Raw genomic sequence first — 5,890 nt, 5'->3', positions numbered from 1 at the left:
AACAGCTTTGAGCAGCCAACAACTTTTGGGCGGGTTGTTTGTTTTTAGCTGACATAGTTAGCCAGGTCAATCCCATTCAATTAAATCTGAATTACAGTTAGCCTACATGGAGCCAAACAAGCTTTTCGAAGAGCAAGTTAAATGGAAAAGTTCAAGAGCGAAAAGAGAAAGGTTGAAAATGTTTCCCTTAATTCAATTTCATACCATGGTCATGCTGAAGCTCAATATCTAATCTAATTTAACTTCTACCAGAGTTAAGGCTAAGGTTAGTTTGCCTAGCCTAGCCTAGCTCCTCTGTGGGTTTGAAATAACCGTTAGCAGCCGTTTAAAGCCAACGGTCAGACAAGACTAGTGGAGCGTTAAGCTAAGAGCTGGTGGACCAAAGCAGAACAAAGTTGGCATCGAATGAATATCAGACTTACATTTCAGGTCAGGAGGCCGGAGAGAAGACGTGAGGGGGCGCCCGTGTTTCTCTCGCTGCCTTCAAACTGAACCACTGAAGTCCAGCAGCTGGGGGAGACCGCTTCTTCAGAGCCGCAGCCAGCCAACGGCTGAATTAACTGACTGAAATATCAAACTAAATTCCCGTGATGGTGACTCACTGATGCCAAAGTATATAAAGAATACATGCAGTGGTGTTATCTTAATGTAAAAGACAAAACACTGTGGGTCTCCTAACGTTTGTCACTGACAGTTCTCTATCATGAGACAAGGCAAGAGTTACAAGAAGGGTCTTTTATTATTAAAGTAGTAGAACTGAGTCTCATTAACCCTTTGAACATTCAAACAGATTAATACACAATACAATCTACTGTACAACTGTAGATTATGTGGCTCTGGAAAGCTGCTGTGGCAGGAAATACTTTTTAAACTTTTGATTAAGCATGACTTTAAATGGCCGACACAAACAGTATGTGCAAAAACGTCCATTCGCCACCCGAACATCTGGATCGTTCTGAAAACAAAGTTGTATTTCTTAAACCTTGACCTTTAGGAGTTGTTAAGTTTTCGTCCAACGGCAGCAATGTTGAAGAGTAAACCCCCAGAACGATCATTACCAAAGACTATTAAACACATAATAAAAACACTCCAAACAGCTATGGACACAATCCAGGCTCCTCGCAGCTTTGCGAAATCTGTTGCAGATTGTTTGACACAGTTTCAAAATAGTTAAAACAGCATAAAGTTGGTCTTAAAGTTTCCAAAAACCCCCTTAGTATTCTGGTCCAGTGGAGGCCAGCTGGCTGGGGAAAAAGAGGAGGAGGGCAGTGAGAACGACCGGCAGGAAGAACAAATGAAACATAAAAGAGGAGGAAACAGCAGGAGGGGGAGAAGGAGAGACTGAGTGTTGCTTGAGAGCGAGGGACCTTTCCAAAGAATAATAACTCAGACATTTTGACACTTATTGCTGACAACAGACAGACTTCAAGGCAATTCATCATACAGAAGAGAAGAAATCGTCTTCTAAACTCTCCGTATTAACAAAAAGAGAACTTTTAAAGAGTTTTAGAGGATATCATCATCATCATCATCGCTTACACACACACACAAACAGATAACAAATAAGCACTCCTGAGCTCGAGATGTAACTTCAACCTTCCCAGACTGTTAAGGAGAGAGCAGGTTGTCCCTCCAGTGATTAAAAACACAGTGAAATGCTCTAGGGCTTAAAAACACAACATGTTTGGTGTTAGAAAATCAAGACAGCAGTTGAGGATTGACAGTATGTCCAGCTTGAGACTTATTTGAAATTCCCATCTGTAGTTGTAAAAGCACTGCGACTTAAGATACCTATCTTTATAGTCCTTCAGTTACACACCTGTTAGGGCTCAGAGATGGTGACGCAATTAAACACCACAGTAGGTTTGAGTGAATACCTCAGTATACAGTAGCTCACGGAGCAACATGTTGGGAGAAGAAGGGGATGGCGTGGGTCATTTCACTCAGCTTGAGCAGTCGAAGAAATTATACAATACATTCAGGCTTGTAAACACAACAGAAAAAGACTACATTTAAGCTTGTTCACTACCACTATAACCTGAAGCCCAAATCATACCTTGTCATGCAGCACAATATTGATATTATATTGATAAATCGCCCAGCTCCTAATGTCTTTTTAATCACTAAGGTCAGTCTGGCAGCAGGGACACAGGTTGGACTATTAAATTTAGGGCTACAGAATCTTATTTTCTAAGAACAGACGTCCTTGAGTCAAGACCAGGACCCGTATTTATTAAACTAATAAGAATTACACTGAACAGTGCTCTAAAGAGCTAACTTATGAGCAAATAGTTCTTCGCTGAGCGATAAGACACATTTAACAGCATCGAGCCACTTACAGCGAAGTGTTGAGTAACCTTTAAGTGATGACATAAACGTATTCTCTACGCAGCTAATCAGAGACGAGGATTTACCCTACATCTGCCTGATTGGTCCTTTTTCCCCCCCAAAATCCTTATATTTTACTAGAGTGTTATGGTTTATGTGATATAAATATCATGTTTTCATTTTATTTATGTGCAATCCTTGATATCTCCAGTAGCAATTAACATGTGACATTACCAACAATCTAATGTATTTCTAATGGATAAATAGGCATGAAATTACACAGAACTGGCAGAAATGGAAACAAAACGAAAACTGAAATGGAGCAGGGAAGAAATTCTGCTGCTGATAGGAAGAGTACAGAGAATTTAGTACAGACAATGAAGATGTATGGAAAGTGACAATTATTTATGTTGTATTAAGTATTTTTTAAGTTGTAAGAAATTTGATAAATAGCTTTTATTCTTAGGTTTGTGAATAAAAGAGAATGCTTTTTCTTTTATATTTCCCTTAAGTCTAACATTTCACGTTTAGCATGCCCAGAACAAAAGTATTTGAGTGAAACTCGTCTAGGAAAAGCTGCTGTTTGAATGTAAAGATAGACCCCGATCCTCTCGTGTATCCTCTCTTTGTCCATCTCTCCCACACATATGTCAACCAAATAAATGTGTTAAGTGTGTACGAAGAAGTACATGGAAATAAGATGGTAGCCAAAGTATAATTCTCTTTCATACTTCTGTACTCTGTGGATCACAGTGTGTGTTTACCTCAACTCTTCACAATGAAATACTGACCTCTAGTTACTGATTCGAGTAACAACACCGAGATGCTTCGAGTTTCGGTCTTGGCCCAGCGGGATATGAACGAGGCACAGTTGATTTATTCACTGAGAATCGGGACCTCGCGTATACAGAAATTCAGTTTCTTAAACTGTGATTTATCACCTGCCGTTGCGACTGACAGAAGACTTCACGAGACTTATTGATTCCATTCCACATGCAGTGGTTTTATCTTTACGTAAGAGACAACACTTTTTCATGGGTTTTAACTGATGCTCCTAACTTTAGTCACTGAAGTATCACCATCATGAGACAAGGCAACAGTTACAAGGGAGAAGGGTCTTTTATTATTAAAGTAGAACTCATTAACTTAAGTATAGACTGATAGTCTCATTAACTATTTACAACAATTCAAACAGATTTATAGACAATACAATCAATTGTAAAACTGTAGATTCTATGGCTCTGAAAAACTGCTGTGGCATGAATTACTCATTTTTTATTTTCTTGAATTTTTTTTTATTAAAAGCATGACTTTACGTTGTAAATGTCCGATACAAACATGAAGTGCATGTGGCTTTTTGGAGTTGTGAAGTTGTCGTCCAACAGCAGCAACGTTGACTAGTTAACCACCAGAACAATCATTACCAAAGACAAACAAATCAAAAACCAAAACACTCCAAACAGCTCTGGACACACTCCCGGCTCCTCGCAGCTTTGTGAAATCTGTTGCAGATTGTTTGACACAGTTTCAAAAAAGTTAAAAACAGCATAAAGTTGCTCTTAACGTTTCCAACATGTCTCGTATTGGTGCAACAAATGTATTTTACATCCTTTTGTGGGCTCAAATAGTCAACGACTGTTAACCTGTAATGATGACACACACCGAGGGTCAAAGGTCGACTGCTCAGTGAAGGTGAGCGCACTGTAATATAGAAATAATAATCTAATACAAAATATAACTTTCCCACCTTGTGTTTGAAAGCTTGTAGCAGCCGATAATGGAATAACTGCCGGATATTGTCACAAATCTAAATGGACATTTGAAAACGTACGCTCGACAATAATACCTGATCACCTTTACTGTGTTTCTTCCTTCGTAAGGGACGTAACATTTTAATGACGGTTTGACAGAAGTGACAGACATTAAATAACGTAACACATGAAGTTTTCACATTCACATCATAAGTTTCTACAAATAATGAAGACATCACTAACAAATGTTAATGCCACATTTGAAGTAACAAACACTGCATAATGTAAAATTATTTATTACATTAACATGGTTTACTGTATTTTTTATCCCATTTAGAGGGATATTCTCGTTAGCCAACATTATCAGCTGCTACAAACCTCCAACCAATGACTGATGTGTAACACTGGCTTTAACACCGATAACCGAGTATCTTCCCAAAAGGTAATCTTGCTGTTCACACACTGTTGACACAGTAACCTACGGAGAGCTCTGCAGGTTTTCTGCCGTCAGAAAATTGAAACTTTAAAGGCATTTTGATTTCTACCAAAAGCACAGCAAATACTTGGATAATGGATTTCATCTGACAGACGCGACCTGTGCTTCCACAGGCGTCTGCTTAGTGCTGCCAGTTTCCCAAACAATGGGATGCCTGAAGGATAATGGGGCTGAAAGCATTAAATCCCGACTCCTGCCATTTTTCCCAACACGTAAAAGCTATCAACCCCTATCAAGATAAGCTAAAATAAATTAAATTCATTCAAAAAAGTCAACATAACTTAAATGAAACTAAAGACTTTAAAACATTAGCAAACACAAATGAAACACTGCCACATCCAAGTTATCCTCGTAAAAATGTATCGTTGTTTGTTTAATTTTGTGGGGAAATTAATTTATGTTAACAGAAAACTGCATTGAGCCTTTCTGCAGAAATCTGCTTTGGATGTTAAAAGGAAAACAAACAGGAACTGCTGGTCACATGGGCTAATAAACTGCTGGTTTCAAGCTCTCAGACACAGCGGATACATCTATTCCTTCATGAAGAGGTGGCCATTTTAATTCCTTACAAGACACAGAAGTTGGTATTTTCTATTACCGTATGTGCGAAACATAGAGGTATTTCTAATATTTGTAAGCACAAGAGAGGTATTTCTTTGTTTCCAGGTAACCTCTGTGATCCAACAGGATGAGGGAACCCGTCGGATCCACGGCCAGACATAGTTTTTGTACATCTTATTTACAATCATATCTTTAAATCTGCACGCAGAATTCTTGGGACTTTACATTATCTCTGAGTGTTAAACTGTATTTGATCAAAAATGTGAAACTGGTATCCAAGTTTTTATTGCTGTAAAACGAGCAAAGCTAAATGAGTCTGGCAATGTCTGTTGTTCCACGTTGTTCTCTGCCTTTATGTGAATATTTGGCTTTTAGCTATGATTTGATAAAAAACATCAATATGTGTGGAAGACTGCGGACTGCTGCACTGTGGAAAAATATAGTCGACTGCCCCTCCAGCACCTAGTCACAGCGTTCTCTAACAAATTAAGGAGATTAGGTTTTACCAGAAAGTGTGGCCAGTGGGCAAAAAACTATAAACGCTCCTTGACGTAAGTTTACGTTTCTCGGTAGTTCGTGGTCATTGAATGCAGCTCAATAGTGACGTGGCAAAACATGAAAAAAATACCATCTTAACGCAACATTAAATCATTAAATCTTCCTTCCAGCAGTCAGAGAGACGGTAAAACATCATAAATACTTTTCATTCAAAACTTGCACAAATACTTTCCTACTGAAACGAAGCATCTGACTG

This window comes from Siniperca chuatsi, linkage group LG2 (assembly GCF_020085105.1).
Source record: "Siniperca chuatsi isolate FFG_IHB_CAS linkage group LG2, ASM2008510v1, whole genome shotgun sequence".
In the NCBI taxonomy this organism is placed as follows: Eukaryota; Metazoa; Chordata; class Actinopteri; order Centrarchiformes; family Sinipercidae; genus Siniperca; species Siniperca chuatsi.
This window is presented reverse-complemented; position numbering follows the sequence as displayed.